Source organism: Protopterus annectens, chromosome 1.part2 (assembly GCF_019279795.1).
Source record: "Protopterus annectens isolate FY-2018-M chromosome 1.part2, PAN1.0, whole genome shotgun sequence".
In the NCBI taxonomy this organism is placed as follows: domain Eukaryota; kingdom Metazoa; phylum Chordata; order Ceratodontiformes; family Protopteridae; genus Protopterus; species Protopterus annectens.
The window spans coordinates 855302236-855322354 of NC_056727.1; the positions used below are offsets into that span (position 1 = coordinate 855302236).

A 20119-nucleotide genomic window follows, 5' to 3' on the forward strand; every position below is an offset into this window, starting at 1 on the left:
TGCTAATGTAATGGAAATTATATAATAAATGTGTTGTACCAGTGAAGTAGAACAGTCAAGGAAATCAGCAAAGTTTAAATCGCCACCGTCCAAGGAACAAACAGTATAAAATGCTGATGTAACATTAACAAAAAATCCACTCTGAAAATGCCACAACATTTGGTTGCTTGATCATTTATGACATGGTAAATCTCTAGTCTATCAGACTACAAGATTCTTATAAGTAGCCATAAAGGCAGAAGTATGTAAGTAACAAATGAGATAAAAAGGCAGAAAAGAACAACACAGGCTACGATTTCTCCATAACTGCCAATGAAAGTGAAAGTAGCAATTAAAGTGCTAATGGTGAAAATAAAGGAGCAAAAAAGAGGGACGTGGCTTCATGGTGTGAGATATGGCAAGGGAGAATTGAAGATAAGCAAAGAAATTAAAGCTGTATAAGATGGGAGGGGAGAGCACCTATGTCTTAGAGGGGTGGGAGGAAAAATTCAACTGGGAAGAAAGATGGACATTAAATAGAGTTAAGCAAAGAAAAGAGATTGATGTTGAAAGGCATGTGAGTGGTGGGAATGAAAGGTGGGAAAGTAGGGCCGCTGATTGATTCTCCATTGACTTTTATAAACTAATCGATTTTAAAGTTGCAAATGCATTGATCAGGGTGTTTAATGAGAAGGTGGTAGGTGACTAGACACCATGCTTAGTAGATGAGCATATTGTAATGTTATTGTACAAACAAATGGGGGGAAAGAGAGGGCTTGATAAATTCTAGACCTGTGTTGCTATGCAATGTAGAAGCCATGTTCCTGACGAAGGTCTTATCAGCTACATTAGAAAGATTTTGCCGAGGATAATTGATCAGGATAAGTCAGGTTTTGTGTAAGGATGGTATTCAACAAGCCATTGGAGAATGCTGATAATTTTATAGACTGGATACAAAGTGATGTAGAGAAGGCAGGAGTAGTGATTAGGGATATTAAAAATGCTTTTGATAGTGTATCATGGGAGCTTATGTGGAACGTACTAGACTGTGTAAAGGAGAAAGGATGAAGCCTGAGGAGAATTAGGGCATTGCAGAGGTCACCACGGTACACTAATAGAGACTGTACATTAATAGAGGGTTAACAGAGGAGGTGGGGATGCAAAGTGGCATAAGTCAGGGATGTCCCCTCTACCCTGGTCTATTTTTGTTAGTGACTTATTAGTAAACCCATCTAAAGTGTGATCTTTCTTTTTAAGGAAGCTTTATGCTTTTCCAGGAAAATGTTAAGTGGTTGCTAGGAATACTACATTTTTGCCACCCTGGGTGAGGAATAAGGTTTGCATTTCCATCTTACAAAATCAGTGATGATGTGCATATGGAGGAGGGAAGGGAAGGAGCTAAGTCTCCTTCTAGTTTTAGGTGTCAGTGTTTTTTTTTAAGTTTATGAGAAACTGCAGGAAATAAGAGAGAAAAACTGGCAAACTTCATATCGTAAGGTGGGGCAATCTTTGGATTTACATGATGTGAAAGCAGGGACTTTCAAGTGGAAGGTAGAGTTGGTCTGTATACTTATTCTGCCACACATGCTGTATCCATTTAGGCACTATTCAATTGGTGTGCATATGAGGATAGTTGGGAACATGCAGAGGCATGTGAGAGGTGTATGTGGAAGGGGAGTGTGGGCAGATTTAACATGGAGGAATTGATGGAAGGATGAAAGGAAGAGTGTTAGTGGAGCACCACATTTCAAAAGATATGTTGTTGAAACAATCTGGTACCAGTAGGAGGTATTGGAGTGTGTGGGAGTGTATAGAATGACTTATAAGGAGGTTACATGAGATAAGAGCATGAGCTAACATCAATGCATGGATCCTGTGCATGTGAGTGCCTGCTCCTCCCCAAACACACACACACACACACACACACACACACACACACACACACACACACACACACACACACACACACACACACACACACACACACACACTCAAAACACAAGGTGAATGTGTGGGGAGGAGCAGATCCTCATATGTGAATGATGTATGCACTAGTGTTAGTTCATGTTTTTAGCAGAAGTCACTGTGAGCACACACACACATATATATACTTACATAAACACCCTTACAGACCATCACCTGCAGGCCCACAGACATATGCATACATGTGCAAACACACTGCCACATACCACTCACCTTATCTCCTGCTCCGCAGCCCAATACACATCCAGCTTCTGCTTCTGTAGAGGGAAGGAGGATGATGTACCTTATGCCTGGGTATCTCAGCAGTCATGAAAGGGGCTGTTAGTGCTAAGACCATGGAGGTTGAATCATTAGTACATTATGCTAGTGAAAGCTTCAGGAACAGTGTATCTGCTCCCACTGGAAGGAACTCCTGCATCTCAGTGCTAAGGGTGAGGCAACAGTGGCTGTGGGACAACCCAGAATATGTTTTTGCATCTCTTAATCATTTTTTTTTTCATTGTAAAGGGAGTCTCATCCAACATCCTGTCATGCTTATTGTTTGTATACATCTATGTGTGTGTGTATATATATATATATATATATATATATATATATATATATATATATATATATAGGTGACAATCAGAAGGTCGAGGTGGGTTCGGTCGAACCCACTTCAGTCAAAGTCTGGAGGCCGAATGGCAACAATGTTGAAACCGACATTGTTGAAGTACAAATTACACCCCTATCTTGACCCATGTTAAGGCCCATTCCAAGGTTTACGGCGAGTCGTATTTCGACATTGTCGGAATTTGACATTGTCGGTTTTGCAGAACTAGGTCGATGATCCCATCATTCGATGCGGTCAGGTTCGACCTTCTGATGGTAAACCTATATATATGTATATAAATATATATATATATAAATATATATATATATATAATGTGCGTGTGTGTGTGTGTGTGTGCGCGTGGATGCGTGTGGTCCCCTTGCCTTCTCATGAGCAGCTTCTCTATAGTTAAAGTAAATCACACTCTTCATCCTGCACTGCCAACAGCTCCACAGCACGTTCTACTGCTGCTTTTTATATGAAAAGCATTAAAATCTAGTGACATGAATATCAGTCTCTGACATTATCTTTTGATAATAATGGCAAGCTGTCCCACACCCTGAGTGCAGCAAGCCCAATAATTAGATACTGTCAGGTCCCGGCCATCATACTGGCTGATAAGCCATGATAAAAAGATGAGGCTGCACAAACAGAAAAAGTAAATGAGAATAAAATGATCTGCCAGTAATCTGTCAAAAGCTGGCTAATGGCAATGTTCAAATCTTCACACAGGACATGGCAATAGTAATTCTAGCTAATTATGTTAAGGAACTATTCCGTTTTATGAGTCACATTGCAAGTGTGCTAGTACAAGCCCACAAAGACTTACACACACGCATACACACACACACACACACACACACACACACACACATACTAGGTTCTGTTGTAAACTTTACAGGGCAATAACTACTGACAATTTCAGTGCATCCTTAAAGGACAATACCCTAGATACGACTTTTTCTTGTCCCACAGTGTCCCAGCGTATTTTTCCTACTTATAAATGCACTATTGCACACTTCTATGTGTATAAAGTTTAAATATGCTGTTTCATACCAGGTTTATTTCAGTGCTCATCTGTTGCGTACCTGTTGGGGTCTACATGAAGCCTCATTATTCTTTCTTTAGACATGTGTGTCCCTGGCTGTCTCGTTGTATGTGCAAGCATATGTGAATTCTTGGCGTAGGCAAAGTCTGCAAAACACGAGGCTTGTAGCCCTACCAGCTTTACCTTTTAGTGAGGCCATTAATGTATTGCATATCAGGAGCTTAATGTGAGGAGGCAAGGCTGCATTTTAAGACACAGTTTAGTAAACAGCTGTGACTGGTAAGGCATAAAATATGACACAAGTGAAGGTTGGGAGACAATCTAAAAAAGGATCAGAAGTTTATGTTTTACTCATGGCATACTCCTTGAAAAGGAGAGAAAGTACTCTGTCTTGTTTCTCTCAAAAAAAAAAAAAAAACTGAAGTCTATAAGCATAAATATGAAAGAGAGAAGAAAACATTTTGTTAAATTGTGGTAACGGATTTTGAAACTAAACAGTTATTCTTACTATCATCATAAGAAAATGAAAAGTTTTGCCTCCTGGTGTGAGTAGTACATTATAATCTCATGCTTTGAGGATTCAGATTTTGCTGTGAGAAATAAAAGCCTTGGCCATAAAACAATATCACATTAATATGTCTTCTTCCATCAGGTCCTTTCGGATTAAAACAAAATAAGAAAATAATTACTTATGCTTTAGAGAGGTTTTTATTGTATAAGACATCAAGATGAAATAAAAATTGCATGTTCTGGTTTACTTTATTTATTTATTTATTTATGTATGTATGCATGCATGCAGGGAAATAGAGGTTTAGAATATTTACTTAACAAATAAAACTATGGAATTGATGGGTATTTTTTTTTTCTTTTTTTGTCGTCTTCTGATGGGCTGGGCAGCATAGTGGTGTTTAAGATGACAAGAATAAAGTGTTTGTGATTAGTGTATAGATTGTATAACAACAGTGAGCTGACTGTTGATGGGCAGTAAATCCACCTGCACTTATTTAGTTAATCCACAACCTAAAGGATGGAGGTGGATATTATGGAAGTTATTGCAGGAGAAAGTTCAGTACTGACATATACAGAATAAAGAATGTCTTACATAATAACGACTGGTTGTAAATACTGAAAGGGTTTCAAACACTATTACTTGTGTGTCCTGAACAATCAATACAAGACAATTTAGTCTTGAGACCGTTGATGCCTTGACAATACCCATTGTTATCCAACACCACCCCCCTAAAAAGGGAAAAGCAAGCCAGTCCTGAAGTAAATCCAGGATTAATTTGACGGATGCTAGAGTGTCACTTTGTGTATCTTGCAAGGGAAGTCTGCTCCAGTAGTGGTGTAAGTTCTGGTATACACATTCTGTTTCGGAACAAGTTAGTGGAGAAAGAAATAGTCAAATACAAGGACTTGGTGATAAGTCCAAGATGACTGTAAAGTATTTTTAAATTAAATCATTCATCCCATGTTCGGACAGCATTGCAATCTGGATGAAAAGTTTCAATTAGCTTTCTGTACAAAACATGTATAGCCTATAAATTTTCATTTCAATACCTTGTTTTTGTTACAGATCCCAAAAATTAGCTTTCTTAAGGAAATGACTTGTGTTTCAGATGCCACTACTGTTTCCAACACAATAATTACTATTTTGGCAGAACTAACTGTTGGTATGAAAACAGCTTAAATTCTATGCTTTGAGTCAGAAAACTCAGTGTTAAACTGTTTTAAATCAATTATTTTTTTTCAGTATAACTGTTACCATACTCTGTTAATTACTTGCACAGCTGTTAAGACTACTTCTTTTAATTTACTCCTTCAGTGATCGTTGCCAGCTCAAACTATGAGGTGTTGTGTAGGGCCCAGTCAGACTCTCCCATCTTAAGTACTTCAGAAGCGAAGATGACTATACTAACACAGCTTATTTTGAAGATACTAGTGGGTATTGTAGAATTAAAGGATAGCAGTGTGTCAGCCAAAGCTGAAACTGATACATGCCTAAACAGATTCTGTCACTGGGATCTGCTATCTCTATACAGGTCAGTACTGTACCAGAAACTAAGGTGTCCACTTCAAAGAACAACTGTATTATATAGCCCAAGCTGGACAAAATAAAACATCTTGAGAAAAGTAACTTATAAGTAACCATTGTATTACTCACCTGAAAGAAGGACTCAGAAATAAAGACATGGCTTAGCTCTTGAAGGATCACTTACCACCTGATTTAGAGATTTCTAACCGAATCACATTTGAAGGAGCACATAGATCCTGAAAACTGCCCTCAATATACAGTCAATAGCTGAGAGTGGCAATTTCCAAATCCCTTGACTTTAGACATAAACTGTCTGTATTACAGAAACTGAAAGTAGACAAGGAACTGACCTTTCAGAAATGTCTGTTCACTCTAAGACTGCTCCTTGAAAACTGTCAAGAAGCACAAGGCATTCACTAATGTCAGCAAGCTTTGCTATCAGAGTAATCTGCTGTCTGCTTTTCTTTACCTTGCAAGGCTTGCTACAAAGTGGTAGAAGTAGTACTGATCAAATGGTATTCTAAACCAGATTCTTTACCACCTCTTCTGTGGACACTTATCTACTTCAGTGAAGAAGGCTTCTTTCCAAATGTCTTTATCCTCTGTGAATAGATCTGTTCCACCACTTGTCGAAGAGGCGTACATAGGTTCAGGCCTGGGATTTTGCTGCAATCCATAAACCAACAAACATTTAATCTCCCTCTAGTTCTCAGGTTTCTGACAGCATCTCAAATGACCTGGATGGCCCAATTGGGTTCTCAAAGGAAATCTGCAATGTGGGTAAGATCGTACTGAAACAGGTCTTTCAGAGTGACGACAAGAAGATGGGCACAGGTATATCTTCCACTGATGATACTCAGTAGGATCATGATGCTTAATTTCCCACTGCAACTTGAAATTCCCTGATCAATTTCAGACATATCGCTAAGACAATAGCTCTCTGGTACTCCTAAAATACAGAAAAGGATACAAAAATATCATAATTTTTCATTTCAGTGTTTATTCTTCATGTTACTTGTCAAGTGTTCCCATGGGAGGGAATTCTTCCTGTTCCTCATTGTTTAGCATTTGGTACTTCATCTGCACTGTTGGATTTAAGTATGGTTATTATAAACACTGTCATTTTTAGTTTAATCACTCCTAGTTTAATGCTCAATTTTTACTGTTTTTGCTAATTATTTGTACAACGTATTCCTGTTTGACTTGCAAGATTTATCCATGCACATATTCCTGCATAACATTAATGAAGTGTGTACATATAAATATTAGAAGAACTAATTTTGCACAAAAGAGATACTCCATTTTTAGATATGATGGCCAAATGGGTGTAAAAAGTATTGTTATTTTAAGAGATCAAGATCCTTAATAAACCTTAGTGATGCTTATTACAAAGGTGGAATGATCCACTGCTTTGTAGCCATATTAACTCTTGTAAAAACATAGAGATAATCTTACTTAGAGAACACTCGGATTGGCCACTGCTCTGTTCTGTTAAGGAATTCGAAGTTAGGTGTCCAGCTCTTGTATTTGACACACTAACTGTAAAATTAATTCTGATCAACCTTTGCAACCCTAGTCTAGAAAACCTAAATTTTGTTTCTTTATTTTTTCTCCTTTTATGTCTAACCAGAGCTCTAATGTCCCATTTGTGATGATGCACTTCATCATTGTCCAGAACTCATTTTCAACAGAAGTACGTTTTAATGTAAAACCCTGTTATGAACACAAACCAACATTTCAAAATTGTAAGCACCAACTCCAAAAGGGTACACTTTTGCATCTCCAAGACTAGATCATTGCACCAGAAATTTTATGAAGTATATAACAAGTAGTGTTCTGGCCTTGTCTCCTGTGAGATTATTAGGTAGAGCTCTTTCAAGCTAACATGACTACAGACAGCAAGCCTACAAAAAACTGGTAGGTTACTCCAGTATTATTTGCAGACAATGATATTAGGTAATTCATAGTAGAAGCAGTATAGTCCTACTTAAATAAACACATGCCGTGTCACTTTTGTTTTTTGTTGAGTGATATTTTAATATCCTGATATCCAAACCACTTGTGATGCTGCTAAATCTAAAGTATATGTTGCATTAGACAGTGCTGAGAAAGATTTATAAAATAAAAAGGCTGTTTTTCCCAGCAGAACGACTACATTTAAAAACATGAGATAGGTGTGTAAGTACAAATTTATGAAAGCAGCTGACCAATGATTAAAGAGATCCTCTGTGTGTGACCTGGGATAGAAGTAACAGAACCAGAAAGTTCATATCCCTCCTTCTTAAATTAAATATTGTTGCCTATTGACACATACACACCCTAGCAGATAAATGAAACCTAATGCAGAAAATACACAATATTATCAAGGTATTACAAAAGTTAATTTTGAATCTTTATTATATAAACTTAATTTCTTCTCCTGATCCTTTTAATGATCACATTTTCCCCTTCCATAACTTCCATAACTTGTCTCCACAACAGTCAACAGCCAAAAAGAGTAGCTTATATAAATATCTGACCTCAGATGAGACTCTTAAGATGCTTACTCTGTTTGTACTAAAAGCTGTTCCTGATGACCTAACTTCAGAATTATGTCCTTATTAAAAGATCATCATTTAAAATACCAAAAAACAACTACAAAGAAGAAACAGTGTTGCATGGAGATCATGATACAGTGCAGATCGAGGAATGTGCCCATTCCCCACTGTAGTGTGATCTGTGAATTAGTGTATATAATTAGCAGGGGTATAGAGGGTGCAGGGAGGCTTGCTCCTCTGCTAAAACATAGTTTCTTTTTTGTCTTGATCAAATGAGTTTCAGCAATTTAAAATTTCTTCCAACTAAAATAAATCCACCCACGGTACATTACTTAAACAACTGTCAGTTTTCTGTGCAGATTTCTTTCTAGACTTTCTCCTGCAGTGTTTAAGCCAAGTCAGCAGTTAGACTTGTTTTCTCAAGGTCTATAAAAACTGTCTCATTTTCAGGTGGTTACTGGACTCCAACACGCTGTACGTTAATTGCATTTTTAATTAAATTGGAATAACAAACAGTGTATGTAAATTTTGTTCATTTTCCAAAACTTTTCCATTGGTGCACCGTACAAGTGACCTTTCTTCCAAAGTTCAATGCAAATCATTCCCTATATCTTAACACCCTAGATTAGTTTTCCCAACCTAAGTACAAATTTTTACCTTTACTGGTAATTAGTATATAGAATTTGTACAGTCATTCTTTCCAATCATACTGTTTTGACATCTGCTTTATTTCTAGTTTGTTTAAAATAATTGCATACAAAGTTTAATTGATTTTATGAAGACCAATTTTTTTTTTTTTATTTCTGGGAGTTTTTTTTTTTATTTTCTTATTTTCTTCAAGTACCTCTAATGTTGATTTTTACTCTAGGTTATGGCTGAAGAGGTTCTTTGAACAAGCCCCCATAGTAAATAAATACATACATAATAAAATAAGTTACTTTTTTCAAGAGTTACAATTTTCAGTGGTACTGCATTTGCAAAAAAAAAAAAAAAAAAATCAGGACTTACAATTGGTGATTAAGATCCTTGTATTGCACTGACTATGATGTTTTTAGGAACTGTTGCAGATGCAAGTGGCACTCTATCACTGGCTTATTAGGATAGCTACATTTAATGTTTATGTCTAAGATGATTCTAATGTCACAGTACTGTAACTTTAATTCCAGATGTCATCTCATAGCAGGGAAAAGGACAGCTCTTTTATTGTAATTTCTCAGAAGCTTACATATATGGTCAATTCATCAGGATATCTAGATTTACATTTTACATGCTTTGATTTGTATGCTAATATCTTTGCCAGCTACTTGAACAAACAGTCCTGTGGCTGAATACATTTTATCCACGTTTTCATAAAATATGTAATGGCATTCTCATCGGTTTAATTTTTTGTCTGATTTTCTGCAAACTCTTTCAGTTATTTAAATTATTTATTTATTTATGTAACATTTGTTGACCAGGTTAGTCCAACTGGGACAAAGCCCTTTTTCAGTGGAGACCCGGGGAGAAAAGCTCCACAGAAAAACATGCAATTAATTTAACATAAGATGAACCAAAGAATTACATAAACATAAGTAATACTAAGTAAGTAAAATATAAAGCAATTTGAATATATCTTTCAGCATGAGGAGATACAGAAGAGATGAATAACAAAACAATAAAGATAGACATTAACTTCTGAAAAACAATAAACAGAAAAGTTAGCCTGGCTGTGAGTAGGAAAAGAGTAGGTATAGTGAGGAAGGAATTTAAAAAAGTACAGGACAGAAGGAGAGAGGAAGGAAAGATGAGTAGCAGTGATGTAGAAGCCAGAATAGAGACCAGGATAACATTAAGGAGATGAGTCAACCATGAGGAAGACAGCAAAAACAAAATCTATTTTCATTAAATTGGGTTTTTACTGCCTTCCTGAAAGGTGATTTGGATTTAATGTAACGGATGTCTAAAGTTAGTTTATGCCATTTTTTAGCAGGGTAACAGCTAAAGAGATTTTTTTCCTATAGTGGTCTTAGGCTTGTGAATAGTCAGGAGATATTGTTCAGGTATGCAGAGAGAGATGATAGATGAAATACTAGGGCAGAATGTGGGTTGATAAAGAATAGAATTAATTATTTGAAGTTGGGAGAGAAGGAGGTTATGAGGGAATTCTAACCAGTTCAGTTTTTTAGAGCTACGCAGTGGTGCATGGAGTAAGGAAGTTCGGCAGCAAATTTAGCCATCTTGTAAGTGGACTCAAGTTTAGAAATAAGTGTTGATTGTAAATTGATGAGAATTTGAGACCCATAGATGAGTGTTGGTAATAGGTAGGCATGTGAAAGAGATATTTTAGCAGTACTAGAGAGAAAGTTTTTGCTTCTATACAGCAGACCAAGTTTTTGATGGGTTTTCCTAATGTTACTTAGAACATGCAGATCAGATTTTAGCTGGTCATCAATAATGACTCCTAGTAGTTTGGTTTGGTTTTCAGCTATGATGGGTATGTTATTGTGGGAAGAGATGGTGAAAGTTGATTTTAAATCGGACATAGTTTTTGGTATGAATAGTAATAGTTTGGTCTTCTTTGGATTTAAGATTAGAAGGTTTAGGTTAAGCCAATTTTCAATAGACAAGAAGGAGAGTTGGGTTTTAGTGTGAAGATCAGGGAGGGTATCAGCTATGGTGATGACAGTAGAGTCATCTGCGTACTGGACAAATGATGAGTATTGGGTTGAGGAAGATAATTGATTAGTAAAAATATTAAAAAGTAGAGGTTCAAGAATTGACCATTGGGGAACCCTCATCTGTATAGGGAGTTCAGGGAAAATAGCAGAGTACCATTTGACAGATTGGAAGTAGTTGCTGAGATAACTGGAGAACCATTAGATATTGGTGGTAGATAGGTTTAAAAGAGAGAGTTTGTTTAACAGAAAGGAGTGAGAGACAGTGTCAAAAGCTTTAGAGAGGTTGAAGAAAGAGAATGGAAACAAGTTTATTCTGGTCTCTGGCTTGAAAAATCATATTTATGAAGGAGATGAGAGCAGTAGAGGTGCTATGACTAGGGTGAAAGCCATGTTGGGTGGGGCGATTAGATTCTCATGAGAAAGGTGTTGTAGGATTTGTTTATGTACATATTTTTCCAAGATCTTGGAAATAGGTGATAGAATTGCTATGGGTCTATAGCTGGAAAGTTCAGTTGAATTGCCTCCTTTATGGATGGGAAGAGTGTAGAACTTTTTCCAAATATCTTGGACTTTAGCTTCAGTAATAGAATGATTAATGAGAATAGAGATAGGAAGTGCTAGAGAGTTTGAAGCTAGTTGGAGAAAGAGGGGAGGGAGACCATCAAAATAGGGAGAGCAATGTTTAAGCTTCAGAAGTAAAGATTTTACACATGAAGTGGAAAAAGTCTTTAAGCAGAAGGCAGAGGAATTAGAAGAAGGAATAGGAGGAGAGGGGGTGGAGTGGAGTAAGAGAGTGGAAGATTCAAAGTTAGCCATGGAGTCAGTAAAGTAGGAGATGAAGTTAATACCACTTTGGAGAGGAATGAGAGAGGGGCTAGGCTCTGGAGAAGATGACTTACCAGGATGAAGGATTTAATTAATAGTATGCCAGAATTTCTTTGGGTTTTGTAGGGGACCCCTAGGGGGATTAGAGTAGTAGTATCTCTTGTCATTGATTACTGCTTTTTCGGTAAGGTTGTGCAGGTGTCTGTACTGCTACAAGTGAAAGGGCAGTTGGTTTTGGTCCAAATCTTCCAATTTTTATCTCTTTGAGCCATTAGGGAGCGAGTGGCAAGAGTCAGCCAGGGGGATGTGGCAGATTTTATTCTAATATAACGTAAAGTGGCAAGAGAATTGAAAATGTTATGAAATATATTATTAAGTTCAGTGACAGCTTCATTGAGTGTTAATTGTCTGAAAAAGGACCAATTGATAGCCGAGATTATTAAGTTCATTAGGGTTAAAGTTTTTTGATTTCGGCAAGCTTTGATTATATGAGGTTTAAGTATGTGTGGAGTAAAATGAAGGACCTTTATTGGGCAGTGGTCACTGAGGGTGTCAGGGAGGGTTTCTGGGAGGTGATATTTATGGGGATGTGAAACAAGTATCTAGTCAAGTATGGAAGAATGTGTAGTAGATTTAGTGATATATGTAGGTGTAGTTATGAGTTGGGTAAAACCATGAAGGTTGATGAAAGTGGAGAGAGAGGACATAGTAAAAGTAAACCAATTAATGTTAACATCTCCCATGATTATGGTCTCACTAGGGTGATCAGATGAGAAAGCGAAAAAAATACTTTACAGTATTGAGATGTTATCACCAGGTGGAATGTAAATAACAGCAATATTGAAAGAAGTCTGGGGATTAATTTTACAGTATGCCACAAGAAGTTCAGCAGGAGAGGGTAGCGTGGAGGGGGACAAAAGAGAGGTAAGTGTTAAATATTCAGTTTACATTAAAGCTATGCCTTTTATGTTAGTTCAATCTAATCTTAATGTATTATAGTCAGGGGGAAGGTTGTCTTTGTCTATAATGTATGGTTTAAGCCATGTCTCAGAGAGGGCTATGATGCTAGGAGAGTGTAAAGAGATCCAAGTAAGGAATTCAGCAGTTTTATTTACTAAGCTTTTTAGGTTGATGGCATTGAGGGAGATGTGCTTAGATGGGATATGAAAGAAAGAGTTGATAGATTGCTTGGAGATATCACCAGAGGGAGAGGGTGGGATTGGGCCATGGTTGGGGTGTATGTCACCAGCAAATAAAAGGGATAAGAAAGTGGAGGAAGACTGTGGTTTAGTGATATATATAACAAAGTATTTTGATTTTATGTTTAAGTTTAGAAGGTTGGCATGTCTTAAATTTAGTTTTAGGAGTTAAATGCTGGATATGTTGTTAAGTGGTGGAGTTAAGACACAATGTGAGAGTTGAGGGAATATGGGAGGTTAGGTGGAGGTGGGTGCTAGGAAGTTAGGCTTGAGTGGAAATGAATAAGAGGTGAGGTTACAAAGGATAGTTAAAGTGAAAGTGATTAGAAGCATAAATGGTAGAAAGTGGTAGAGCATGATGAAAATTAAGTAAGTACAGTGGTAATAGAGAAAAGGATTGTAGAAGAAGGAAGAAGGATTGAAAGGGTATAAAGTAAAAGGAAAAGTAGATGAATTTGAGTGTGTAAGTTAAAATGAGGCTAAGAACAAGAGTCAAATATGTGAAAATAAGTGTGAAGAAGGGAGAAGTGGACTCAGGAAGGAGATAGGTGGGGAAAGGTCAAGAGGGAGTGGACCTTAGAGGGCATGGTGAGGAAACCTAAGGTGCAAAGGGAATGGTGTCAGGGCTGGGTGGAAATGGAGGTAGGGTAGGGGAGTGGAGTGAGCCCAAGTGTAGCAAAGGTAAATGGAGTGGGTTGGCCCAGCAGAACAAGGTAAATAGGAGGCACAAAACTAGCAAAAGAAAATTAATCTATAAGAGAAAATCATGTAAGTTGTCATTACTTGTTTTGCAAGGCAGCAAGCTCAGATAAATGGCAGTGGTTAGAGGGGGAGTGAGAATGGGAGATAAGAGCAAGGGGAAAGAAGGCACCAAGTCTCTAATGAGCAGTGGTAAGAGCAGGTAGAAAAAGGAGTCAACAGGGAAAAGTTAGAAACGGTCTATACGTGAGTGCTAAAAAAAGAATTATACTACCATCTAGTGGTCATCTGTAGGGGAAGTAAGTCAAAGCAGAAAAAGGGGCAGTCGAGAAAAGGGAGAAGGAGAAAAAAGGGGGGGGTTAAAGAACACTCTCAGCACCTAACAGCAGTAGTGCAAACCCAGCTAAGTCTGATAAATGGACAGATATAAAAATACTGTACTGACCCAAATTATTAAAGAAGTAAAAGTACACCCAAAGTAAAATGCACACTGCTAAAACAAACTGTATTGAGTTGCACAATGCTGCTGAAAAGAAGAGTTTATCCCATGTAGAGGTTTGGATGGAGCCTGCACAGAAACCGCAGGTTTCAGATGAGGTAATTAAATAAAATAACTAAACATTCCTCTTAAGCTTTGCAAATCATACATACAAAAAATACCAAAAACAAATTTGTTAGATCTGTATATTTAAACCTGTGAAAATCTTTCAACAATTTGTGAGAGATGCAATTATATTAAGAACCTAGACTCCATGCTCTCTCCTCACAAGCCAGTATATCTGGCACTGAGAAGGATGTCAACACAAACACCACACCTCAAACACCCCAGCCACATCTACACAATACACACTCACATATGTGGAGGTCCTCAACAAAAACATACACAAAACAAGACAAAAGAGATCTCTGAGGCAAAAACACATGAAAACTCCACAGCCCACCACACATGTGTCTCACAGCCACTAAGGTCTAATCGTAAACCCAACATATTAGTCATAGGATACTCCATTGTGAGACACAAAGATGTGCCCCTCATCAAGCTGGATAAGGAGAAAGTCATGGTTAGTTGTTTGTCAGGTGCCAGAATCTGCCATATCACACATACACTCAAGTCTTTCAACAACAGGTACTTCTATGACTCTGTCATAGTCCATGTTGGCATGAATAACTTGAGACATACCTCCCTCAACTGTATAAAGAAAGACATGATCAAGCTTGCTGAATATGTGTCCCAGGCAGGTATGTCCCTAGCCTTAAGCAGCATTCTACTGTTACCCAGAATGCTGCCTCAATACAAACAAAAAGTGATTGACTTTAACAATTGGCTTACTTTATGGTGTCATTCCAAGGGGATCCAGTACCTGATAGCCTGGGGAGAGCTGTCTCCCTTGAGCTTCAGGCTCCCCCATAGTGCCTTTTTTTACGGCAATGCCATGAGGTTAAAACTACCAACACAAATTAAAGATGAAGATGTAAAACACTAGGAGTTTAAACATGAAACTGCTCTCATTGCAAGCATACTTGACCCTGGAGGATGCTGACATTTGCTCAGTAACAGAAGCCTGGTTGAAAGCTGCAAAGAGCACCCCAGCCATAACAGGTTACTTATCCTATTAAACTGTGGGCTGCAAAGTAAAAGGAGATGGGAGTTTCAATACATATTAAAGACATACACACCTCCAGGCTTGTCAAACAGTAAGACACACAGGAGACACTCTGTGTGCAGTTAACAATTGACAAGACCCCTGTTCAAATCATAGCTAGCTACACCAAGGAGTACCAAACCAACTTCAAATAAATTCAGATTCAGATTCAGAAATACAATTTATTTGAACTGAGTGCTTTCATCTATTGTAACATAGACTTCATCAGAGTTAATACACTAGGTGAAATGAGCTCAATTTATACCTTACAATTAATTGATCACATGATAACATACCACCATAAAAGTCTTAAAGTCATATACCCCCCACACATACGTAAATCACTACAAAATAATTAAAACATATCAACTTTAAAGCTTTACTTAAAATCAAACTAAATATTATCTCAATTTTAAAATTGAAAAGAATTTACGAACATTGTTTAAGTATTAGGAAAAACAACTTGAATAATTCCCTTGCTAAACACATTGTAGGTAATCCCGCTCATAGTTTTCAGTTCTTTGGCTTTGATTGTGTGGTGACTAACCCAAGGGGTGGCCCATGGGAAGACCTTTTAGAGGCAAAAGAACTAATTTGGCAACTTAAATTGGATGCTTGTAAGTTTCCTGGACTTAATGACCTGGTGTCAATTGCCAGTATTTTAAAATTGAGATCATATTTAGTCTGATTTTAAGTGAAGCTTTAAAGTTTATATATTTTAATTATTTTGTAGTGATTTATGTACATGTGGGGGGTTATATGACTTTAAGACTTTTATGGTGGTATGTTATCATATGATCAATTAATTGTAAGGTATAAAGTGAGCTCATTTCACCTAGTGTATTAACTCTGATGAAGTCTATGTCACAATAGATGAAAGCGCTCAGTTCGAATAAATTGTATTTCTGGATCTGAATTTACTTGAAGTTGGTTTGGTACTCCTTGGTTTGTGTAGTTACAGTCAGTTCATTGTGCATAATAGATGAACTCTCTCAACTAGCCATCAATCTGTATATTACCAGATGGGTAGTAAACTGGCTCACTGATAGAACTCACCTAGTCAAAATAAGGGAAGCCACTTCAAGCAGTAGACATGTAATGAGTGGCGTACCCCAAGGATCGGTCTTGGGGCCTCTGTTGTTTGAAGTATACTGATGCATAGGCCAAAACCAGTGGGCTATGGCTGACCAAGTTTGCAGATAACTATAAACTGGGCGCTGTCATCAGTGATGTAGAAATCCTTCAAGAGGGTTTCACGCAAACAAATGTTTGGTGCCAGAAACATGGCCTCAAACTGAATGCCAAAAAATGCATCATCATCCCCTTTGGGGAGAGTGATGTCCCTACAAATTATCATATTAATAACAAGGTCCTAAGCACGCAATCAGTTGTGAGGGACTTGAGCACCCAGGTTGATAGCAAACTGACTTTTGACCACCATATTGCCTCCGTTGTACGGAAAGCTTTCTACTTGGCCCACCATATTAGGAAGTGTATCTCATCTGGAGACAAGGAGGTCATAACATTCCTGTATTCTTCCCTTATAAGACCTGTTATTGAGTACAATGCCCCTTTCAGCATGAACCTCACAAAGCACATGCAGCGGCTGTAAAGACCACAAAGATTCCTCACCAGGAGAATCTAGGGCCTCAAACATCTACCCTACACAGATAGGCTAAAAGCCTTGTCCCTCTACTCAGTCTCCTACAGACACCTCAGAGGTGACCTCTGTCTGGCATACAAAGCAATCTCAGACCTCACCTTGATGGGGCCGCTGCATATCTACAAGTCAAGCTGCACTCAAATAACCTGCATTCATGACCTCAACCTGGTCTGTGACATCTGTAGGACTTGTTGGCTGGACAGATTTGTGTCCCAGAGACCCCCCTTTTGTGGAATAGGCTCCCTCTGTACATCAAGCAGTGTGCCTCATTAACCCTTTTTAAGCACAACCTGGATAACTGGATGGGGAACAGAAAATGCACCCCTGGAATTCCACCTGAGTCCCTGCTGAACTGGGGCATTGGGTGCTGACTTATTGGAACATAGGCTAAACTCTTGGTCAGGCTTGTAAGGGCCTCAGGGTCAACAGCCTATTAACTTCCTATTATCCTATGAACATGATGACATATTGCATTGTCATGTCATGTCTTATCATGTTCAGCCTGTCTGCTTCAGTGCTTGACTGGTTCAGCACTTATTTAACTTAGAGCCATGCATGTCCATTCCTACCGGTCGTATTATGTGTTGCCCTGACATATCTCTTTGGCACAGTATGGTTCATTGCATTTATCAACACCATGCCTTTAGCTTGCCATCCCTCAAAACATCTTACATTAAGAAAATGACACAACCATATACTTGGCTTCTCATTTTTATCACTAATTCACAAATCACTTTGAGCAGCCTTTAACAATTACCACCCATGGTTAAGTGAAATAAAAAGGGAAAAAAAGATCTCATCCTATTTTAAACCCCCACCCTAGTCAATCATTGTTACCAATTCTTGATAATGGCTATGTCTCCCTTTACGTGGTACCCACTCTTAAATTGTTAGGTATCATACTAAACTCCTTACTAATATTTGACCACCATATTAAAAGGGTGGTTCGTCAATGAAACTCCAAACTTGGCTTGTATACCTTTCCTCATCAGTTCCTCTCACCAAGCATAGCAACAATCATTGCTTTCCTACTACCCTTTCTATTCTGTTGCTCTAGTCTCACCTTTAATATTTGATTATTACTCTCATTCAGACTCTTATATGTATATCATCACATCTGATTTGTTTCTGGTCACGCTTCAAGAACTTAAAATTGCACATCACTAAAATTCAATAACTATCTAGAATTTACCAAATAATTTCACTCTTTTGCCTCAGATTGCTCATTCATGTGTTCACCATTCTAATAAATCTTCATCTTTACAATCAGGTATACCATGCTACAACCACATTCACTGCCAAAGGTCACCTATCACCATCCTTATTGTGCTGTATCCACTTGTAATAGGCTAGAAGACTCACACTTTTCTATTTTACATCAAAAATTTAGAATAATCTGCCACATTATCACCCAGTAACCTTAGATCAGTATTCATGCAGTATGTCTTCACCAGCTGAAAATGTATCTGTCCATGAGCCTGACCTGTCTGAACCTGTACCATATCAGCAACAACATTAATGCCACACATAGCCCTCTTATACTATACATATTCCGTACTTAAGCCTTTCACATCTAACTCTTACTACCATCACATTGTCAACTTACGTGCAATAGTCATCCTGTCCTGGCAGGTCTAACATTGTTCCATAATATCTACATCTTTCTGAAACATTACTGTTGCCTTACCTTGTGAAGTACCTGTACGTTACTGTTGCCTTACCTTGTGAAGTACCTGTACGTTACTGTTGCCTTACCTTGTGAAGTACCTGTACGTTACTGTTGCCTTACCTTGTGAAGTACCTGTACGTTACTGTTGCCTTACCTTGTGAAGTACCTGTACGTTACTGCTGCCTTACCTTGTGAAGTACCTGTACGTTACTGTTGCCTTACCTTGTGAAGTACCTGTACGTTACTGTTGCCTTACCTTGTGAAGTACCTGTACGTTACTGTTGCCTTACCTTGTGAAGTACCTGTACGTTACTGTTGCCTTACCTTGTGAAGTACCTGTACGTTACTGTTGCCTTACCTTGTGAAGTACCTGTATGCGTTACTGTTGCCTTACCTTGTGAAGTACCTGTACGTTACTGTTGCCTTACCTTGTGAAGTACCTGTACGTTACTGTTGCCTTACCTTGTGAAGTACCTGTATATTTCATTGTAAAAGGATGCTGCTCTCTATGTTGTTATGTTTTGTAAAGGTTGTTTTAGTAACTGAGGAGCTTTACATTGTAAATTTGTTTATATGATATATTCCAAAATGTTAAATCCTACATTTATTTTATTTATTTTATTTGCCCCCTTGCAAAACATTTGTTTAATTAGTTTTTGATTCCTTTGGGGGTCAATATTTTTTAAGTCAATGTGTACACATCAATGATTTGAAACTGAAATTTTTCCCATGAGAACACAGGGAAGACATTCAGACTTCACACAGAAGGCATCCCGGCCAAGAATCGAACAGTGGAGCCTGTTGTGTAATTAGCTGCTTATAATCACATCTGTGGGGCTTTTTAAGCTTCATATAGAGAGTAACTTGCCACCAGCAGTTTTTTTTTCATGTCAGGTTTACAATGGATAGTCCTTATCCTTGCTATACAATGAAACTCTGTGTTTTAGTATATCCAAAAATTATACAGCTTAATACTTGATTAGTTTTACAGTACATAAAACTTAATATCACCTGCCCTCTATGCATGCATCTTATTGATCAGTCAGTAAATCACAGAGCATATACCCACATCAAATCAGTAAATCACAGACCATAAACCCACATAAAAAACTAGCTGTTGACTCCATCTATATCCCTCCTGGAAACAACCTGCCCACCCTAGAGAAAATCCCATCCTGTTTCTCCCATAATATACCCTATGAAACCCTCATCATAGGAGATGTCAACCTAGACTGGTCCAAACTCAAAATTAACTCCCCTCAAATCAGCATAAATCTGCATGGTTACCATCAACTAATAACTTCCCCAACTCGATTCCACAAACATTTTACTTCTGGCTGTATAATTGACTGGATACTCAACAACTCCCCTAACCTTTATCATAACCCTACTACTCTACCAGACCAACTTAGTGACCACCTACCCACCTCTGTCCTTAGATACATCTCCCAGCCTGCCAAATCTAACCTCTATAGAGACTGTCACAAACTTTCAAAGTTCAGTATAACCCAATTTAACTCTATTCTATCTTCCACTGAGTGATCTTTCCTTAAACGCATCTCTCTAAATGACGCAGTAAATAGTTTCAAT

At 37.9% G+C, this 20119-nt stretch overlaps 1 protein-coding gene across 5 annotated transcripts in view; it reads left to right on the forward strand.

Moving 5' to 3' along the window:
* Positions 1–20119, forward strand: part of CHRM3 (cholinergic receptor muscarinic 3) — a 3548735-nt gene that overhangs the window by 2797008 nt on the left and 731608 nt on the right. The gene's annotated exons all lie outside the window — the stretch shown is intronic.